General features: G+C 47.1%; 1 protein-coding gene across 3 annotated transcripts in view; it reads right to left on the bottom strand.

Annotated features, from left to right (window-relative positions):
- The window catches only part of PPP2R2B (protein phosphatase 2 regulatory subunit Bbeta), a 678,268-nt gene that overhangs the window by 22,963 nt on the left and 632,754 nt on the right, over window positions 1–22,551 (bottom strand). The window lies entirely within an intron of this gene.

Below are 22,551 nucleotides of genomic sequence, written 5' to 3'. Positions count from 1 at the left end.
ACGTCTGTGCCTCTGTTCCTGCTTACCTCTTCCTGTGCCCATCAAGGGATACCGGAAAGAACATCAGACTGGGAGTCAGGGATGCTGGGTTGGAGTCTAGGCTAAACACAAATGAGCCAGCTCTTAATAACACCTACTATCTGTGTTGAGCACTTGTGCCGTGTGCTTTACATGTATTAACTCATTTGATATTCACAGATACTCTTTTCCTTTTCCACAAGTCAGTACAATCAGTCAACTCAGGAACAGAGGTTCTATAGCTACTAGGACGCACAGCCAGGATTTGAACTCAGTCTGCTGCTAGCCTATGCTCTTAACCTCTGCCCTCCTGCCTCTCATTTGAATGACTGGGCAACCATCAACTCTCTGGCCCTGTTTCCTTGTCTATAATAGGAAGGAGGTGGGATTGCCAACCAGGTCCCTCCCAGCTCTGAGATAATGAGAGGTCTACGAATCCCACTGGTCTTGTATTTCAACTACAAGTTTAAAAAAAAAAAAATTGTCAGTTTTTTATTAATGATATACTCTACCAGGGAAACTAGACACGACTAACTTCTTTTCACAGAGAGTAAAACAGCAAGTAAACATGGATAATGGACACATCACACACACACATGTTAAAATAAGTGTTTCATAATTTCAACAAATAAAATGCCCAAGTAAGAATTTTCACAGATAATTAGAAAATATATTAAAAAGAACCAAACGGAAATAATAACGAAACAAGGGCAATTAGAACACAATAAATGCATTTAGCAACTAAAGAGAGAATGAGTGAACTAGAATACGTGGAGAATGTATCTCCCGCAAAAGAACAGATTAAAGAATAGAAAGTATAAAAAGATATCAGGGACACAGGGAATATATTGATAAAGGTTAATTATACATGTAATTGGAGCTACCAAATGCAACAAAAAGAGAAAAGAATAGACAGTATATTTCAAAAAAAAGGGATAATTTTCAAAACTAATGAGTTATTTGGACACTATTTTAAAAGCACTACAATCTCCAAGCAGAAACACACACACAAACACACACGGTACATCATAGTACAACTGCTATAGAGCAATGTCAGCTTCCTCTACTAATGCTCATTACTCTAGGCTAGCCTTCCCACAGTGACTTTAGCAGAACACTCGGGAATACGTCAGGGATTCCAGATTCTGAGGTCAACTGAGCTTTGGAAAGTCCTACTCAATTTTGGGGGTTGATAATGCAATTAGCCTATTAAAAGTGCTGAGAAGTCCTGCAGGTAAACAACAACAAAAGTTCTTTATCTAGGAATCCAGCTTTCTCAACCTTTGCAGTACTGAATTCGGGGCCAGAAAGTTTGGGACATTGTAGGATGTCTAGCAACATCCCTGGCCTCAGCTCACTAAGCCCCATGACCCAACGGGGACAACCAAAAATGGCTCCAGGTATTGCCAAATGTCCCCCAGCGGGGCATGGCTGCCCCTGGTTGAGAACCACTGCCTTAATCCTGATTTCAGATCTTATTGGATCACACCACCGCCCTCTTCCCCATTCCATTTTATTTTTTGAGAAAATCACTTGCAGCCAGCATCTCTCCAGAATGGAGTTCCCCAGAATACATTTTGGGTTACAGCGCTACTGACACTTCCTTTCAAATCCTATAGGCTATATTATGTGTCCTGTACAGACAATGTTTTGTGTTCTAACATGCACAGACATGAATACCTCTCCACGGAGCTGAAAGTATCTTGTGTTTGATGTTATCCTTCACGGTGCCTGGCACAGGGCTATTCACCTGAGACAGTTCAGATGATTGGCTACATGCATGAGGTCTCGGAAACTCATGGGAAAGAGTTGAAATCACAAATAAGAGAGAGGAAGAGTTAAGAGGAAAACTGCTGACTTTAGAGAAGCTAAAGCTAAAACTACATTTATTACAAGCGGGGCAAAAGTAGAAAGGAAGCATGCAGTGTGCTGGGTGCGGAGTCTGGGACAGCAGAAGGAAGAAAGCAGGGAAACCACAGGTAAAGGCTGACCTTGGGTGGGCTGCTTCCTCTGGACCTCACACTGGACAATGCACAGGAACTCATGCCCAAGATGGAGGGTCAGGAGGGGGACCCAAGGCCTCCAGCCCATTCAGTATGGGGGCTAAGCACACAGGTGGTTCCAAGTTCAGCAGGCCTGGGTAGAAATCCCGCTCTGCTGCTTATAAGTTATGAAGCCTTGGACAGGTGGCTTGACTCCTTCTTCCAAGCTTCATTTTCCTTATCTGTCAAATGGACATAAGAGGCGTCTCTACCTTCTAGGGCGGTTGTGGGACAGATGAGATCTTTCACGTCAAGCACTTAGCATAGGGCGTGTACCCAGAATAACAGGGGAGGCAGCAACGATGCAGAAGTGGGTGCTGCGTAAGGCAAGCTTGCTGTACGGTGAGTCCAAAAGCCTGATGTGTTTTTCCACTGGGGTCAGATCTTAAGAGTTACCAGTTGTTAAATTGACTTCTAGGTCTTCTATCTGGGCTGTTACACAGACACACAGTAGTTTGTCTCTGGACCATCAGTTGTAATACACCTTCCTCGGTACACGCGTCTCTCATTTGGTGAACAATGTCACCACCACCCTGGCTCTGATGACTCAGGCAGATGAGAGGGAGAGTAAAGGAAACCAGGGAGGGGGATGAAAAAGGAACAGACACAGAATCACGCACAGGGTTTTAAATCGCCGACTTCTGCTGACATTTTTTCTATGCAGAAGCACAGCTGGCATGCGTTTCAGTTTGGAGACATGGTTGACAATTTCCCCATAATGGGGACACAACTGGCAATCTTCCTACAGAGTGAGGCAGATGGCAATTTTCCTTCAGAGATATATGCAGGCAACAGTTTTGCCCCTGGAGACGAAAGGCTCGCCGATTGAGATGCAGCCAGTAATTTCTACTCTACAGAAGACACATTCAGTAATTCTGTCCAGTGAGAGAAACAGCCAACAATTTTCCCACGGAGGGTAAGAATGCCCATGGACCAATAATGCTGGCCTTTATCCAGCTGAGGACAGTGAGAGAAGTTTAAGATTTAATTAGTGGCTATTGTACTACCATGGGCCTAATGACATAGTCTCCAGACATAGGCTGGAGACTGGAACTTAGATCAGATGAAGACTCAGAGGATTCGGAACTGGGAAACAATGAAGCTTGGCTCTACCTTTGCAATTTGCTTTTCCTACAGCCCTTCATTAATTCTACAAATAAGTGTTTGACAGTGAACACTGTAGCAACACAATGCATAGCTTGATAAAGCAGCAGCAATTCATCTAGAAGAGGTTACACTGGTCCCTGGCTTTTGTATAACCGTTTTCACAATATTTCTGCCTGTATTATAATTCATAAATATCATCTCTTTTATTTTATTTTATTATTTATTTTTGGCTGCATTGGGTCTTCGTTGCTGCGTGTGGGCTTTCTCTAGTTGTGGCGAGGGGGGCTACTCTTCGTGGTGGTGCGCGAGCTTCTCATTGCAGTGGCTTCTCTTGTTGCAGAGCATGGGCTCTAGGCGCGTGGGCTTCAGTAGTTGTGGCACGTGGCTCAGTAGTTGTGGCACACGGGCCTCGTTGCTCCACGGCATGTGGGATCTTCCCGGACCAGGGCTCAGACCCGTGTCCCCTGCATTGACAGGCCGATTCTTAACCACTGCGCCACCAGGGAAGCCCGATATCATCTCTTTTAATAAATAATCGTTCAAAGTGAAGATAGAATGAGTCAAAAAAAAATTTTTTTTTTCCAGACAGAAAAAAATGGACCAAAAATTCACAGGGGACAGAAATGATGAGACAATCTGGTGTGGTGTGATCTGGGTTGGTCTGATTGGGGAAGGCTTAATAACAAGCTGAACCTTGAATGACCTGTAAGCTCTAGATAGATCAGAGGATGGCAAACTGCTCCTGTAAAGAGCCAGAGAGCAAATATTTTAGGCTTTGAGGGCCGTTTGGTCCCTGTTGCAACTACTCAGTTCTGCCTTTGTAGCATGAAAGCAGCAGAGACAATACGTAAACCGATGAGCATCTGTTCCAATAAAGCTCTACTTGTAGACACTGAAATGTCAGTGTCATCTAATTTTTATGTGTCATGAAACAGTATTCTTTTTTCGATTTCTGTTCAACCATTTAAAAGTGCAAAAACCTTGTTCTTCGTTGGAGTTGTGTCAAAACAGGTGGTGGGCCAGAGGTGGCCTGCAGACCACCGTTTACTGACTCCTGATGACTGTGTTTGGCTGGGGGCGGTCTCAGGGGTGCTTCCTATGCTAGACAGGGCAATCAGCATGCGTAAATGCCTGAGGTGATAAATACATTCTGGGGGGACACTGGGACCCTGGGACTAGCAGCACAGAGTGCGCATGTGGGAAGCTGGAGGATGAGATCATCGCTTAGGAAGATTTACTGACATTTACTAAGGCGTGTCCTTCCGGCCGGTACAGGACAAGTTAATGGACTTTGGAGTCAGACATATTTGGCTGGAACCCGTGCCCCACCACTTACAGGCTGGATTGTGTTTGTCAAGTTTTCGTTCCTCTCTAAGATTCAGCTTCATTACCTTGAAAATGCAGACATCTGTTCCCACTTTTGCATGGTTGTAAGAATCCACCTAGCACGGCGTCCAGCACGTGATCAGAAGTTAACAAATATTATTAGTGTCACACACTTCAACCAACGTGTATTGACTGCCTGGTAGGTGTGAGGCGCTCTGACAGGTACTGGGGTTACAAGAGTGAGCTAGACAGAAAAGGTCCTGTGTTCTTTGGCACTTCCTTCAACAAGGAGTGGGCCCACTTACTTACTTACTTATCATGGCTGGAGGCTTTGTTTTCTTCCTTAAAGGAAGAAAAGTTGCTCATTTCCACCTCCTACCCCCCAAGATGTCCACACCTTAATCCCCAGAACCCGTGACTATGGTACATGGCAGAAGGGAATTGAGGTTGCTGACCACTTGACCTTCAAGTGGGTCGATCGACTTCCCTGGTGGCGCAGTGGTTGAGAGTCCGCCTGCCGATGCAGGGGACACGGGTTCGTGCCCCGGTCCGGGAAGATCCCACATGCCGTGGAGCGGCTGGGCCCGTGAGCCATGGCCGCTGAGCCTGCGCGCCTGGAGCCTCTGCTCCGCAACGGGAGAGGCCACAACAGTGAGAGGCCCGCGTACCAGAAAACAAACAAACAAACAAACAAAATGGGTCGATTATGCTGGACTACCTGGCAGTACGCAGTGTAATGACCAGGGTCTTTCTAAGTGAAGAAGGAGGCAGGAGAGTCAGTGTCAGAGGGATGCAGTGTGAGAGGGACTCGATGGCGATCGCTGGCTTGGAGGATGGAGGAAGGGGCCAGGAGCCATGGGAGGCTGCCTCCAGAATCTGGAAAAGGCAAGAAGCATACCCTCCCGCAGAGCCTCCACAAAAGAGCCCAGCCCTGCAGACCCAGTGAGGCACACTGTGGACTTCTGAACTGTAAGATGATAACCTTCTACTGTTTTAAGTCACTAAGTTTACCAAGCGTGTGATCATTTGTTATAGTAATAACAGGAAATTAATACTCCTCTTTCCCCAGACTGTCAATAAAGGGAGGGGACAGGGCTTATGAGCTCCCCCCGCATCTCTGGGAAGCTGCTCTTATTTCTCTGGGCTGCAGTGGCCGCTGGCTCCCTGAAGAGGTCCCTGAAAAGCCTGCTCCCTTTCAGCAGCTTCTCCTCTCCAGCTGGCCTAGCAGGCAGACCAGAGAGGGCCGGGACAGGTTTGCTGCTTCCCAGGGAGCTCGTGAACCATCACAGTTCAGCCATCATCTCCTCCCAGCATTCCTGCTGCCACCACTGCGGCTGCTGCACCCATAGGCTGACACAGTCCAGAGAAACTAGAACACAGCAGCTGCAAAGCAGAGCAAGCCAAGCGGCTCACAGACCATCGGGATTTAGCAGCAGAACATGAGGCTGCGTGTGATCCTGCTGTGCGCTGGGTAACTCTTCCCAAAGCAATGCCACGTCCCTGCTCGGACACCTACAGTGACTCCCCATCGCCAACAGCCACCAGTGCCACCCACTTGGCCTGGCATTCCAGGCCCTTCGTATCAGGCCCTGGACCAGCACCCCAACGTTTCTGCCCACTTCTCTCCTGCTCAGATTCTCCACTGCAACCTGGCTGGCCGACTCATCATTTGCACCAAGGTCAGAGAACTCCTTACTCCAGGAGCCAATCAGGTAGTAAGATAGATGAAGCGTGCATGGGTACACAACAGGGAGTGGTAGGGACTGTGGCAAACTAGTGTCTACACCCTGTTTCCACTCAGCTCCAGCAGCCTGCTGCCACACAGGAATGTGGGTCCAGCATTGCCACATCGTCTCAAAGTCTACATTTTTCTGAGGAACCCTGATGTTTCAATGTTAGTAAGTAGTTAAACATTTTAAGTATGTGCTCAAACACAAGCCACCTGTAAGCCATACGGGCTGTAGTGTGTGACCTCTGTTTTACATGCTGCAATAATGATGCCCGATGTTTATGGAGCATTTAGCATGTGCCAGGGCTTGATCCATGCTTATTCCCCTCCCGTCTTAGTTTGTGCTGCTATTACAGAATACCATAGATTGGGTGGCTTACGAGCAACAGAAATTCCTCATAGCTCTACAGGCTAGAGATCTGAGAGCAGGATGCTAGCATGGTCTGATTTTGGTGAAGGCCCCACTCTGGGACGCAGGGGATCATTTTCTTATTGCGTCCACATGTTGTACTCATGAGGGTTCTTTCTACCTTCATGACCTAATCATCTCCCAAAGGCCCTACCTCCTAGTACCATGACATTGGGGGTTAGTAATATCAACATACATTTGCGGGGGATATACAATCAGTCCAGAATACCATTCTATCCCTGCTCCCCTGTTTCTCTGACTCCTGTTCAACCATCAGGGCTCACTGTCTCTTCCAGGAAGACTTCCTTGACCACCTCAGCCCAGTACATCCTTTCCTTCCCCTTACTGGTTAATTTGGTCACTCTCCATACTTCTCCCTGTTATTAAAAAATAATTATATATATATATATGCAATATATATAAAACATATATATGTTCAGAATTTACAAGTAATCCTAGTTCAGGGAATGGGATCCACAGAAAGGTGGCACTAGTGATAACAGCAGCACGTGCTTCCTGACGGAATGATTTTCATTTCACAGCTTGGTGAGACTGGGACCTGTGCTCCCTGGGTGAGGGCAGTGTCCTAAGGGCTCCTTAGCCCCGGGTTAGACCTTTCTCATGAAGGAGCTAGAATCTGTGATCTAAAGAGAGGGGAGGCAAGAACCTGTTTGGCTCAGGGCTCGCCTGTCACTCTAAAGGCTGAACTTGGGCTCGCACCCACAGGTAAGTTTATTCATGGGGGGCCTGACTGTCCTTCCTTTGTGAGGATTAATCATTTATTAGCCCAGTGGGGGTAGGTGTCTTTTTGAGAACTGTCATTCTGGAAAGATACTGATTGAAGGAGGGCTCTGAGCATCTTCTCGCCAGCTGGCAGCAGGAAAGGACGGCTCCAGTCCAGACAAGATGAGTTGGCAGTGGGCGTCTCAACAGGAGCCTAATGAAGAAATCTGGTAGCAGTGAGGCCCAGCATGACAAGCCCTCATATTTGGTCTTTCACTCCGTGATATCCCTCTCTCTGTCGGGGGGTGGGCGACAAAGGTGTCCATGGGGTTGTATACCTCCTACTGTGGAATTACATGTTCCTATAGCCAGTGGGCTCCAGGAACATGAGGCAGTGTCCCCGGGTCCCTGGGTGCGCTCCGTACAACACAGGTTAGATGTCTTAACTCCCTGCTTTCTCCTCTCTCTCTCTCCCTCTCATAATTTGTTTCCAGCAGGAAACTGTGTGCAGCTGCTCCAGGAGAAGCTCGAACTCCCTTGGGAGTCCCTGCCCAGGTGGCAGAGACCGTGTGTGGCATTATTAAGGGTGATTGCTCGGAAGCTGGTTGTCATGGCACCGCGAGGCCAGGGTTGCACTCCCAAGATGCCCCCATTTTCTAGGCTGTCTACATAATCACTGCAATAAGGGGCATAAACACGGAAAGGGAGAGGGGAGCAGCTCCCTGCTGGTAGTCGTCTCCATGCAAAGCCGGGAGAGGAGGGTCCATCTCGGCATGGGCCAAGCACTGCACGGAGGGATGCTGGTGGGGGCTGGTCACTGCCTGTCTCCTCACGGCTCCTGTGCATGCCTCTGTGCTCCCAGCACTGGCTTTCTACAAGCAAACATTGCTCCTAACTTAGGGACAGTCAGTGCTGTGCCTGAATGCTCCTGGAACTTGCATCCATGGAGTGGTCAGAGCTACCGTGTTGGAGCAGGTGGAGCCATTGCCTCCCATCCACCGGGCCCTGTGCTAGACTCTTTACGTGTGTGATAGCCTGTTCCACTCTCACAAGCTGCCTGCTTTACAGATGCAGAAAGTGTATTGGGAGACACATATCACATTTTACCGATGTTAGATCTTTTCTAAACGTCTCATTCATTCAGTATGCTTTAGTAGCCGTGATACGTCAGAGAGTCATCTGGCTTTGTCACAGGCCAGGAAGAGGCAGAGCTAGGATGTAAACCTAGCTCTGGTTCTATAGCCCACTACTGTCCCCCCATGCTGCATCATTTCTCCTCCAGTCCCATGTTTAGCAAGGGTGACCCCTTCAACCTGGTGCTCACAGGCAGAGGGAGCCCCCATCTCCGAGGGCATGGTCCCAGTAAAATGAATTGAATTGGCCTAGGGCTTAAACCCCTGGTTTGGACTTCTTCATTAGGTGTGTGTTCTCACCAACCACAGAGAATTAACCAGAGCAGAGATGTCTCTTATGGACCTAACATCAGGCACCAGGGGCGACGTGGAGAACAATCTTCAAATCTGTTGATCACCTTATTACCTGCTAGGCCCTCCCACTGGCTCCAGACATACCATCATCACTTCAAGGCCTCTGGGACCTGAAGGCTCTGGACTCCGATGCAGAGAGAAGACACATTTTGTAATCACTGGAGAAAATAAAGGCTTTATCTCTCAGCGAGCACTTTTGCTGGACGACTTGGTCATGGGGAAGAAGGGGCCGTCTGTGCCCTGTTCTCATTTTGAATTTGGCTGAAGAGTAAGAGATCTTTCCAACTCCACTGTTGCTCACACCCTGCGCTTCGGGTCACCCGCCTCAGGTGATCAGGAAACAAGGGAACCATAGCGTGTTGATTTCCTGAAGGCCAGACTCCACCAGTGAAATGCCCGTGCTGTTCTCTGCTCTCCCGGGACCTGGCCTATCCAGCTACCTCCCACTTGGGCCCAGTGAGGCAAAGACGGGAAGCTTTCCTAGGCACTGCCTATCAACAGCTTCCACCACGGGCTTTACACCTGCGTTTGAATCTCGGTTCCACCCTCGATTCAATCCTGACTTCATGTAAATTACTTGCTTTTTTGAGTCTCCGCTTTCTCATCTGTAACTCTGTGCTCCTGCATTGTTGTGATAAGAATAAAACACTCATAAATAAATACGGACTGCTTACTGTGGGCCAGGCGTTATCTTGCTGAATCCTCACCACCATCCAATTATGCAGGCTCTGTTACTGTCCCCATTTTATAGAGGGAGACACTGAGGCTTAGAGAGAGAGGTTAAGTTCAAGTCCAAGGAGTTAAGTTCACACTGGGTTTGTCTGACCCTAGAACCAACACCACTGGCCATAACAGCATGCAAGGTATCCCCTGCTTTTCAAATGTTTGCCTTTTGCCACTTTGCTTTTACAAAAGGCCTACACTAGGATCTGTTTTCGCTAACCTAACTAAAAGAAATCCGAAGAGAATTTTCACTTTGAAGAAAAAAGCTAAGACCCGATGCCTTCATTTACACACAGTCTAAGAATCACAGCACTAGTGTATTGTGAGACACGTACCACATTTTATCTGATGTTAGACCTTCTATGCACATGTCTCACTCATTCATTCATTCAGGATGATTTAGTAGCCATGATACATCAGGCACTATCCCCAGAACGCTTCTACTACTTAATAACCTTCCTAGTGGGCTAGCGACCATGTGTTTTGTAGTTTTGTGCTGTTACAGTGATATGAACACAGAAGATTCTCAGTGAACAGGGATTGAAAAATGCTACTTTGGGGAATACCTAGGATACACCGAGGATGACGTTTGCCATCACAGTTCATTTCAACAGCTAACACAATGTCCAGCACAAACACTATTTGGTCAGCATTTTCTCTCTTCGATGTTGGGAATCTTAAATTTCACATTCAATTTAAAATGAACTTTATATTAGATACCTTCCATAATTTCACGTCCTCTTGTCCCACCATGGTAAGTACACTGAAGTAGTCAGTGCATCTTATAAGGCTGTCACCCCATTGTGTTTAGCACAATACCTTGCACACACGTATCGACAGACTGCTTGCTTTGTTTGATCTCACCATCTTTTTCCTAAGCTTGATGATCCCACGTATCTCAGATGTAACCCTTCAATGACAATTTCACTACATTATAGGGGTTTTCAAATGACACCAAAATTTTAAGATTAAGTTGACCCGGGGATTAAGGATGACCATCTAGGAGATAAATCCTAATGTTCAGGTTAAAGATATAAGAGAAGATAAAAGCAAGTATCATTTTAAGTGCCCTGGGGGAGAGCATTCTCCCGCCCTCTGAGGCCGGCGGGCTGTGCTTGATTATGATGGCAGGCCAGCAGGTTCTTCGAGTAATTCAGCAGATAAAGGGACCTGCACGCATGGGGCTGGAAGCTGCTTGAGTGGACAGCAGATTTCACAGCTGAGTTATTGATGCCACCTACCGAGCTGTCAAAATAGAATTATGTGAACTGCAAGGGGGGCTCAAATTAGCTGATATACTTAAACATGTGTCAATTACACACAAATGCGATTCCCCCTTCCCTTCTTTATCCTCCAGTGCTGGGCAAGTACTGAAGGTGGCCGAATTCATTACATGAAACAATAAATAAACCCATGATAAACCATGATCTTTATCAGTGTATTAGATTTATCTTTTCTGGGCCTTGATTTCCTCAAGCTGTAGAAAGGAAAAAAGACTCTGAACTCAAAGAGTTTTTTTTTTTTTTTTTTTTTTTGTTTGCGGTCCGTGGGCCTCTCACTGTTGTGGCCTCTCCCGTTGCGGAGCATAGGCTCCGGACGCGCAGGCTCAGCGGCCATGGCTCACAGGCCCAGCTGCTCCGCGGCATGTGGAATCTTCCCGGACCAGGGCACGAACCCACGTCCCCTGCATTGGCAGGCGGACTCTCAACCACTGCGCCACCAGGGAAGCCCTCAAAGAGTTTTATGAAGATCAATTAAGATAATGGGCGAGAAGGGGTTCTGTAAGTGGTAAAGTGTGCAACAGTAAAAGGTACCCATTTAATCATTTTATGCTTTGTTTTTTTATGTGAATCTTCCAGTCCACGGAATTTGTGAGTTTCCTCCCCAGACTGTCCTTCCCCTAGTCTTTGCCAACTCATTCAATGCCCTTCATCGAAACATGTGCTCAGGCCAAAAAGCTAGGCATCGCCCTGGATTCTTCCCTTAACCTCACCTTCCACATCTAGTTTTTTTAAAAGGTCCTGGACCTGGAGATTATGATCCTAAGTGAAGTCAGTCAGACAGAGAAAGACAAATATCATATGATATTGCTTATATGCAGAATCTAAAAAAAAAATGATACAAATGAACTTCTTTACAAAACAGAAATAGACTCACAGACTTAGAGAATGAACTTACGGTTACCGGGGGGAAGGGTTGGGGGGAGGGGTAGATTGGGAGTTTGGGATCGACATGTACACACTGCTATATTTAAAATGGATAACCAGCAAGGACCTACAGTGGAGCACAGGGAACTCTGCTCAGTACTCTGTAATAACCTAAATGGGAAAAGATTTTGAAAAAGAATAGATACATGTACATGTATAACTGAATCACTCTGCTGTACACCTGAAACTAACACAACGCTGTGAATCAACGATACTCCAACATAAAATAAAAATTTTTTTAAAAGTCCTGTTAACTTTACGCTCAAAATGTAGCCCAAATCGGCCCAATCTTAGTCCAAGCCACTATAACCCCCCTTGCCTGGAGCATTCTGATGGCTTTCTAACTCTTCTCCCAGTAACCACTCTTCCTCCTGATGCTTCATTCTTTACACAGCCACAGAGTGATATATTTACAAGTATAACCACGTTACTCCTTTCCTCAGACCCTACCAGATTTTCCTTCTTAAATAAAATAAAAGCCAAATTCCTTGCCTTTGCCTACAGGGCTACCATGTTGCCTAACTCCCAAGTCCTTTGCATAGAATCCAGTGAGAATGAGGCCCCTGGGCTGTTGGCGGTGACTACCCTGAGTGTAGAGTCCTCGTGTGATCTGAGCCACCAGCCTCCTCCTCCCATTTCCCCTCTTGCTGCCCCTTCTCACGACACTATAGGTGGCCAAACTGGTCTTCCTCCTGCCCCCTGACTTGCCAAGCACGGCGCAGGTTCACAGCCTCGGCATGGCTGCTGCTGCTTCTCCAGAAACACTTTTCACCAAATCTTGCCTTATCGTATTTACCTATGTGTTTGCTGTCTCTCTTAATCTACCTGGATAGAGTGCCATGGGGGAAGGAGGTACCATTTTCTTAGTGCCTGGAACAGCACCTGGAACATAGTAGCAACAAGAAATATTTGTTGAATAAATGAACAGTAGGTGGATTACCATCATTTCATAGACCCACTTCCCTTTGTCTACGAATTCCAAAGCATTCCAAAGCTAGAAATGAGTGAACGCAGATGGGGTAAGCCACTCTTTGCTGGGAGCCTCTTCATTTGTGTAAAGAGAAGCACTGAGTGGGTACAAGTTTATCAAACTGCGTGACTCTAGTTGTTCTACAAGCATTTATTTAGCACCTTCACTATGCTAAGTGTAGAAGGGAAAAATAAACAGCCTTAGCCATCCCGGAGGAAAACCATTTAGTGGGACAGAAGCGGAAACAGGTCATTTCAACCTATCATATCAGGTGCTCTGATGGAGGGTACTTAGCCTGCGTGGCGAAACTTGAAGAGTATGATAGGCAGAATAATGCCTTCTCAAGGATGTCCATGTTCTAATCTCCAGAACTCATGAATATGTTCCCTTTCTCGGCAAAGGGGAATTAAGATTGTAGGTGGAATTAAAGTTGCTCATCAGCTGACCTTAAAGTAAGGGGATTAGCCTGGATCACCTGTGTGGGCCCACTGTGATCACAATGGTCCTTATATGTGGACGAGGGAGGCAGAAGAGGAGAGTCAGGGTGATAGGGCAGGAGAAGGGTTTGTCCCACTGTTGCTGGCTTTCAGATGGAGAAAGGGACCATAAGCCAAGGAATGCGATGGCCTCAAGAAGCTGGAGAAAGCAAAGAAACAGACTGTCCCCTTGAGCCTCCAGAAGGGAACACAGCCCTCCTCACACCTGGATTTTAGCCAGTGAGACCCATGTCAGTCTTCTGACCCACGGAACTATAAGATGACACGTTTATGTTGTTTTAGTCACTAAGTTGGTGGTCATTTGTTACAGCAGCCATAGGAAACTCAATACAAAAAGGAAGAGGTGAACTTGGATGTCCCCTCTGGTGGGAAGAGACAGGCTATAGTAAGACCCATCCTGCCCTGGCCAGAGCCCTCCCTAGGCTCTGTCAGGGCAATGTCCCTCCCTGGGGAAAATTTCTCCTGGGTATCCCCTGGACTGGCGCTCTCATCCGGTGTCTGTGACTGCTTTGCCAGTGATGGTTTGTCATGGACCGTGATGACAGGTAAGTGGCCTTGAGACGTCCCAAGCCCAGAGCAGCCAGAGCCACCTATAACCTCATGGCCAACCTTTCCCGTTCTGTGTGTCTCTGGGGCTGCAGCCACATGCCTGAACCCGTTTCAGCCTCTGCTGCCTTCTTATCTAAGACCTCCTGCGGGGGAGAGGGCGGGACCTGGGACAGTGGCAAGTGCTAATGAATGACACTTGCCTCCAAAATTAATAAGCTTTCTTGTTCTTAGGAAAATCCACTCAACTGGAGTCTCCAGGATGACTAATTGACAGAACTGGTTAAATTAATCAAAAATGGAAATGAGGAAGGGGGAAGGGATTCTATTTATACTATATGGTTTGGGCCTTGCCTGTTCTTCTGCTAATTGCTGCTAAGCTTGAATGGGGTAGACGCTGGACTGGGGCAGCGGGTGGGTTTCCGTGAATTCTGCTGCTTGTAGCAGGGCTCTGGCTTTTCTCCAGGAGCAGGGGCGTGGGTGTCTGTGTGTGTTTGTAATCCTGTCATCAGGATTTGTAATAAAATTAAAAGCATTTTTAATAAAGGGCCTTATATTTTTAACCTAACCAAGCCCCCCCCCGAAATAAACACTGTTAATTACACCCCCAGTCAATACTGAACCCCTTTCAAAGCTGTCCCAAACCTCAGAGGTTTTAAGATGCATTGCAGTGGCAGCCTCAGCTGATGCCTTTGGACACATTGTATCAGAGCCCTGGGGAATGAGCTGTAGGTATGAAGGGATCTAGTGGCCTATAGAATCAGGACTTGGCAATTAAGTTTGTAGATGAAGGTGATGGATGAGATAGTGGATTTCATGTTCTGTGCAAGGGCAGAGTTAGTGCTGCCACTGGAAGCTGTTGGGCTGAGGAATCCAGCTCATGGGGATTATATAAAATGGAGTCCCGTGAAATTATCCTTGCGGATGTTAGAAAAAGATCACACTCTTTCTTCTGCTGTCAAATACCCAGGAGAAGAATTCATTCTTCTCATTCTTCTCCCAGAAGCAGACAGACCCGGGTTCAAATCTTGGCTCTTTCACTGTGATCTGTGGCAAGTTTCTTCACCTCTCTGTGCCTCATCTGTAAACTGGGGTTACTAAAACCAATCTTCTTCGGTTGCTATGAAACTTAACTGAGACCTAGAAGAGCCCAAAACTAATATCCATCCCCCTCCGCTATACGTACCTTTAAAGGAAAATGGAATTTCTGATTTAGAAGATTAGGTTAGGCATCAAACTTTGCCCCGTTTGCACTGGAAACCAAGCTGTTTTTCTAATGACACTATTCACTAAAACACCTCAGACTTTAAAGCCTAAAGCGCTTATACCTTTTCCCCACAACATGGAAAGGTCAGAGCATCTTCACACCAGGCCTATGACAGGCAGATTTAAGTGCACTGCAGGGTTGTGGCTGACTACCTCTGGACAGCCAGCCTGCCTTGGTTTCATCTGAAGGAGGGAATTTCTGTGGCCATTTAGAGCTGCAGATTTGCCAGTGTGGAAGGGCACCAGTCTCACCGGTAGAGCCAATGCAAGAGGACGGGTGCTGCAAGGCTGCCCGTCACCGCCGCTGAGAGGACCCATGGCTCCTCACCCCGGCCAGCTTCACCTCCTGCAAGTCCCCAGCACAAGCCACACCCTCTCAATAGGATGGGACCTCTGGGGCAGGTGAGGAGTGAGGCAGGTCTGGCCAAACTATGACGGAATTAAGATGCAACTGAGGAATCTGCTCTGTGTCATCAGACACTGAGCATGGAGTTCGCATTTGTGATTGACTTCATCCAGCAAATATACTTTGGGAACCTAATGTGCCCGGCAGTCTGCTAATTGCTTTTACTTTAACTAATGAATGGCCAAAGATTTCCATGAGACTAAAGCGCATGATCACCTCTCTACTCTCATCTTTCTTGACCTCGCAGAAGCATTTGACATAACTGATCCCAGTGTCTTTCTAAATCACTCCCTTCTCTTGGCTTATATGCTTACTCAACGTCACCCCTTGGTTTTCCTCTTACCTCCCTGGCAGCTCATCCTCAGTCTCTTGTAAAAGGCTGCCCCCCTGTTCCCCCCAACCCCACTGGCAAATGCTGACGTGCCCTTGGCCTCCATCCTGGATTCTCCACTCCCCTGCATCTACATCTTCTCTCCTAAGTGACTTCACCTTGTCCCATGGCTTTAAAGACCACGAGATGCTTATGACTCCTAAATTTCTATCTCCAGCCCAGACCTGTCCCCTGACTTCCAGACTCAGGTATCCACTTGTTACCAGGCTTCTCTAACTGTGCGTATCAGGCATCTCAATCCGGACACATCCAAAAGAGACGTGTGTTTGGTCTTTCCACACCAAACCTGTTCCTTCCTGAGTCTTTTCATCCGTATGTGTTACCACTATACCCTCGGCAGCTCAAAACCCAAACCTAAGTTTTCTCAGAATGCTCCCTTTCTGTCACCTCTCCACTTTCAGCCTCTCAGCAAGTCCTCTGAGCCTTACCGCCTCAGTAGATTCTGTGTCTGTCCACTTATCACGCCATCACTACCCACCCCAGCCCTGGTCAGAGCCACTATCATTTCCTCCCAGACCGTGGCAAGGGCCTCCTAACTGGTCCCAGAGCTTCTTGGCCTGCCAACCCTTATAGCAAATTAAGACCATAAACAGAGTATTCACTTTCCTGCTTAGAACTGTCTACTAGCTTCCATCACACTTAGAATGAAATCCAGGCTCTCTGCCCTGGTCTGCAAGGCTCTCCATGATCTGGCCCCAGCCTGCCTCTTCGGTGTCACCCTCCACCCTGTTTCCCAGCTCACCGATCTCCATCCACTGGTCTTTTTTCTCTTCTTTGAACACACACGGTTGTCCCTATGTCAAGGTCTTCCTACTTTGATATTATCTCTCTGTTTGGCTCCTTTTGACAATTCGGGTCTCAGTTCAAAGGCTTTCCCTCACCACCCTGGCTACTCGTTAACCCTTTTAATTTTCTTATAGCTTTTATCAGTGTCAGAAATTAGCTCACTCATTTGCGTACTAGCATATATTTTCTCTCCTCCCTTCACGCTAGAATGTAAGCTCCCTGAAGGCAGGAATGAATGGATGTTGAATAAGTCTTAGTTGAGCACGTGATTTCTGGAGTCCTCGTTAAGAGGCACAAGACTGGATCAAACCCCAGGTGTCACTTGTTCTTTGGTGGCCGCAGAGTATCATTCCTCCTCTTAGCTAGTTTCCTCATCTGTAAAATGTGACAGATACGAGGATGTCCCCCATAGCGTTGTCAGGACCTTGGCTTACTTTCTGGATATAGTAAACGTCACAGAAGTTCCCTGTGATTATGGCTGCTGACAGGACTACATCACGACTGTGGCTGCTTTTCCCCCGTTCCTGCTCTTAGACACGTTTGGAAGGGAAGTAAGAGAGCATCATCTTCACGACCATAACAAACACGGAGCTCTTATCAGTGCCTGGGCCAGGCACCGTCCTAAGGCTTCATGGTGTCTTCTCATTTAATCCTCCCACGGCCCCTAATAAGGTAAGTGCTGCTACTAGTCATATATTATAGGTGAGCAAATTCAGACACAGAGAGGTTAAGTAACCCGGTTAAGATCACCCAGTTAGGCCGCGGACAGAGACTGATAGTGGACACCATGTTGATTTTCCTTCCCTATCTTGGCCCTTCTCTGAAGTCACTCACTACTGTCAGTTTAGTTTGACAGAAGGGAAGAAACAAAGCAGACATGTTCTGGGCTGTGCTCACAGGGAACGCTATAGACTGAATGACTGTGTCCCCTGAAATTTGTATGCTGAAACCTAATCCCCAGTGTGATGGTATTTGGAGAAGGGGGTTTGAGGAGGTGATTAGGTCATGAGAGTGGAGCTCTCGTGAATGGGATTAGTGACCTCACGAAAAAGAGACTCCAAGGCTCCCTCGCATCCTTCCGCCATGCAAGGAAACAGCGAGGGAAGATGGTCATCTATGGACCAAGAAGCTGGTCTTCACCACACACTGGATCTGCTGGTGTCTTATCTTGGGCTTCGCAGCTTCCAGAAATAAGTGTTTGTTGTTTAAGCCATCCAGTCTGTGGTATTTGATTATAGCAGCCCGAATGGGCTAAGACAGGAAATATCATCCTGGGCTCCCCACCCCCTGGCCCGCCCCAGTACCTAAGGCAGGTGCTGTCAACGGTGTGTGTAGAGGGAATCTCCTCTTTCTACCCTTGCAGTACCCAGCGGGCTCTCCTGTTATCCACCAAGCTTCTCCCAATTATAGAAGTAAAACTACAACCTTGTGGAAAATCTGGAAAATAGGGAAGCTGCCCGAATTTTGCTGCCCTGACATCATCCCTTTCACGAAGAGTCCCAGTCTTTGTCTACACGTATTCTTCTTCACACTGCTGAATTCAGGGTGGGCTTGTAATCTTGCGTGCTGCTTTAACATTTATCATAGGCATTTCCCCACCTGCTCCATCTTTAACTGTTCACGGGGAGTTGGCAGGTGACATCTCTATGGACCTTCACAGGAACCTCTTTCTCTAGTCCCACTTCCATTTGAGGGTTCCAACTGCTACTTTTCTTTTTCTTAAAATTTTTTTTAAAAAAATTATTTATTTATTTTAATTGGAGTCTAATTGATTTACAAGATTGTGTTAGTTTCAGGTGTATAGCAAAGTGATTCAGTTATATAAATATGTACGTACATATACATATATATATACTTTCAGATTCTTTTCCATTATAGGTTGTTATAAGATATCGTATATAGTTCCCTGTGCTATACAGTAGGTCCTTGTTGTTTATCTGCTTCATATATAGTGGTATGTATCTGGTAATCCCATACTCCTAACCTGCTGCTTTTCTTTCATGCTGTAAAAACAAACTACTTATTCAAGACCCCCTCCCCTTATGAGTGGTTTTTGAATAGGAAACAGGCTTCTTAGCACCTCATCGCCTCCAAAATCAGTTTAAGTCCTCTTTGTTCAGAGAGCGAGTATGTTTCGGCACCATGGGAAAGTATCCAGGCACCGTCACCATAAAACACATGGAGATCACGGGGGAGGTGTAGAGGCTCCACATACAGGTTTTTATTGCCCCTGTCCTCTGTCCCCCACCACGTTCAATAAGAGTCACACACACTGTGTGCTCACGACAGGTCAGGGGCTGTCCTAAGAGCTGGTCCATGACCACTTTTCACCCTTACCACCTGGAGGAAAAGATCAGCATTGGCGCCTTGCCCAGGCTGCCTGCAACGAGCGGGCCTGGGACCCACACCTGGAGCTGTCAGCTCCAGGGACTGTGCTCTGGATGACTTTCAGGTCTTCTATTAGGGGCTGAATTGTGTTCCCCCTCCCCAAATTCTTATGTTGAAGTACTAATCCTCAGTACCTCAGAATGTAACCATATTTGGAGGAAGGGTCTTTAAAGAGGTAATTAAATTAAAAAATGAGGTCATGAGGGTGGAGCCTAATCCAATACGATGAGTATGTTTATAAGAAGGGCAGTTCTGAACACAGACAGGTGCAGAGAGAAGATGATGTGAAGACACAGGGAGGGGATGGTCACCAGCAAGCGAAGGAGAGAGGCCTGGAAGAGATCCTTTCTTCGCAGCCTTCAGATGAAACGAACCCTATTGATACCTTGGTCTAGGACTTCTAGCCTCCAGAACAGGGAGACAGTAAGATTTTGTTTTTCTAAGCCCCCCAGTTCATGGTATTCTGTTATAGCAACTCTAGTAAATGAAAACACCTTCTTTCATCTGTCTTTTCCCACCTGCCTGCTTTTCTACCGCAGTTGTTCAGTGAAGCCCCATTTGTAGCTGGGTTGGCAATGCAGGGGTTGGTAAAATAAAGTCCCTGTCCTTAGGGAGATTACATTCTAGTCAGGGAGACAGAGGAAGAAAAACAAACATCTATAGCTGAGTACTAAGAAATACATAAAGAAATAAAATAGGGTGATGCAGTAGAAATAGGGTGCAGATGGGGGGAAAAGAGAAGTCCTCTCTGAGGAGGTGATATTTTCCCAGAGACCTACAAAATGAGAGCAGTCTAAACAAGGGAGGGCCTGGTGGGAGAGCATTCCAGGTAGGGGAAGAGCCTGTGCAAAGGGCCTGAGGCACAAAGGGCTTGGTGTGTTGAAGGCACAGGAAGCAGACCAGTGTGGCCAGACTACAGGGAACTGAGGATGGGAAGGTGGACAGGGACCAGATTCCTGTGGGTCTTGGAAAGGAGTTTAGATCTAATTTCTCTCTCGTTTCCTTGGTTGTCATTCATCACACCTGGCCAGTTTCTTCACTCAACTCCCAGTACTCACGCATTAAAAGGGAACAGCAAGATTCAGGCCAGCCCCTGCTGCTGCCATCAACACCCTATTGTTTCAGCCATTAGAATCTCAAACTGCAGATACAACCCTTGTCATTACCGCCAGAAGCGATAGAAAAAAAACCTGAGAGATGAGGAAGAGAATCATCCTTTCCAACCCCTGCTGAGTATGCAGAGCGAGGGACGTATGGAAATTAATATATGCAGCTCTGATAGCACGGAACTCCTCAGCATTTTGATTAAACATTGATGGTTGTTAAATACCCTCCTTCTCAGAGTTCATCTCCGAAAGCCAATGTTGCTTTTCATTTTGAACTCTGATGAACTGTCTCCGTTCCGTTCGCACACCCGGGCTGAACCGTGGTCGACGGAAGGCTGGTATTGGAGGAGGATGGAGAAAATCAATATGAAATGTCAGGTGCGGGGTCAGATTGAACTTGTTTTCCCAGCTGGTGGGAGCTCGGGCCGCTGCCGCTACAGCGGCCAAACAAAGGGAGATGCACACTGACGAAGGTCGGCACTTTGGACGAGTCAGGAAAATGAATTTCGTTCGCTTCTTAATTAGATTAGGAGGCTGGCGGCTGGCAATTCAGAGCACTGCTGGTGTCGGGATGGGGCGTGGGGAGGCAGGGGTCTGCAGGTGGCCGGCTAGCTCCCAGCCTCCCTAGGGACTGTCCCCTGGGCTCTACTTCTCAAGGGCTGTGTGGGACCAAGGCTGCAGGGAGAAGCAGCCCCCAGGGGGTTCCTGGGTGCGAGGGCTTGATGACCCTTCCCAATATTTTCCCCAGGGAACGTCTCAGTCTTTAGGTAGCAGCTCGGTGGTCACTGCCTTGCGGTATAAGGTCCTTGTCACATCCCCTCACGACACCACAAGACTCTTTTTCGTACCACTTATTACAGTCACAATGTCATTATCTATCTGTGATTGTCTGATGAATGCATCTTTCCTCCTTAGACAGTGTGATAGTTCATCTTATGTGTCAACTTGACTGGACCATGGGGTGCCCAGATATTTCATCAGACATTATCCTGGGGGTTTAGGAGGGTATTTTTGAATGAATTGAACATTTAAATTAACAGACTGAGTAAAGCAGATTGTCCTCCCTAATGTGGGTGGGCCTCATCCAATCAGTTGAAGGCCCGAATAGAACAAAAGGCTGACCCTCCTCCCAACAAGAGGGAATTCTCCTGTGTGACTCCTTCGAGCTGGGACATCAATATTTTTCCTGCCTTCGCACTTGGACTGGACCATCAGCTCTTCCTGGGTCAAGAGTCTGCTGGCCTTTGGACTAAAACTACCTCATCAGCTCTCCTGCAGCCCCACTGAAGATCCTGGGACTTGTCAGCCTCCATGATTGCATGACCTTAATTGTTATGAATACTTAAAACAAATCTTTCACATTTATATATACATACACACATGTATGTGTATGTGTGTGTGTATATATATGCATATGTGTATATATATGATATATATATATATCTCCTATTGGTGCTGTTCTTCTGGAGACCCTCACTAGTACAGACCTTGAGCTCTAAGAGGGAAGAAAGCAGATCTGGTTTTGCTCACCATTGTGTCCCCAGAGTCTGGTAGAGTACCTGACATATAGTGTGTGCTCAACAAGTACTAATTAAATAAATGACTAATGGGGCTTGTGGACATGGAATAAAGGTTGGAGTTTCAGGCCTCTTAGAGCTGCAGGTCTGGAACCGGGGGGTACTCAGGAGGCGTAACTGTGGTAACTGCTGCTGCCGTTCACTGTCTCCTGTGTGCCTGGCAGAGGGTTAGGCTCTTGGACACTTGAGTTACTCCTTGGGAACAGCCAGCCCTATGAGACAGTCTTTATTATATTATTTCTATGTTCAGAGGAGGAACTTGAGATTCAGAGGGATTCAGAACTTGATTGGGGGTCACACAGCTGCTGAGCGACAGAGCTGCGTTCTGATTCCAAAGCTTCTTCTCTAAACAATTCTAGTTCCGGAAATGCCTAAGGCCTTATCCTTTCTCCATCTTGAGTTCAGAGTTCACCAAGCCTCCCAGGCAGCTTCCTCCTCACTATCCAGCCCTCCTGTGGGTCTGTCTGACCCCAGAGCCCAGGCTTGTGTCTGCCACTTTGGGTTGTGAACACACCGGGCTTCTCGTGCCATCTCTGGCATCCTCTTTGGGTTGGTGGCCCCTCAAGCCCGGTCAGACAGCTTATGTCACCTCCCACACAGCATGTCCCAGACTGGTCCTCGACCGTCCACTCTCCTTCAGTTTGGCGTCTTATTAGTCCGCAATCCACACGCCGCTTATGTCAACTCTCAGCATAAACTTACTTATTGAATCAATATTTACTGAGCACCTGTTTGTGTGTCAGTCCTTTGTGATACAATGTGAGCAAAACAGATTCAGTTCTTGTCCTCAGAGAGTTTACAGTCTAGAGGGGAAGGATATTGAACAAGTAACATCCACGTGTGATGA

Source organism: Phocoena sinus, chromosome 3 (genome assembly GCF_008692025.1).
Source record: "Phocoena sinus isolate mPhoSin1 chromosome 3, mPhoSin1.pri, whole genome shotgun sequence".
Lineage (NCBI taxonomy): Eukaryota > Metazoa > Chordata > Mammalia > Artiodactyla > Phocoenidae > Phocoena > Phocoena sinus.
Note: the sequence above shows the minus strand (reverse complement) of the source record. Positions and strands in the feature narration are given on the sequence as shown.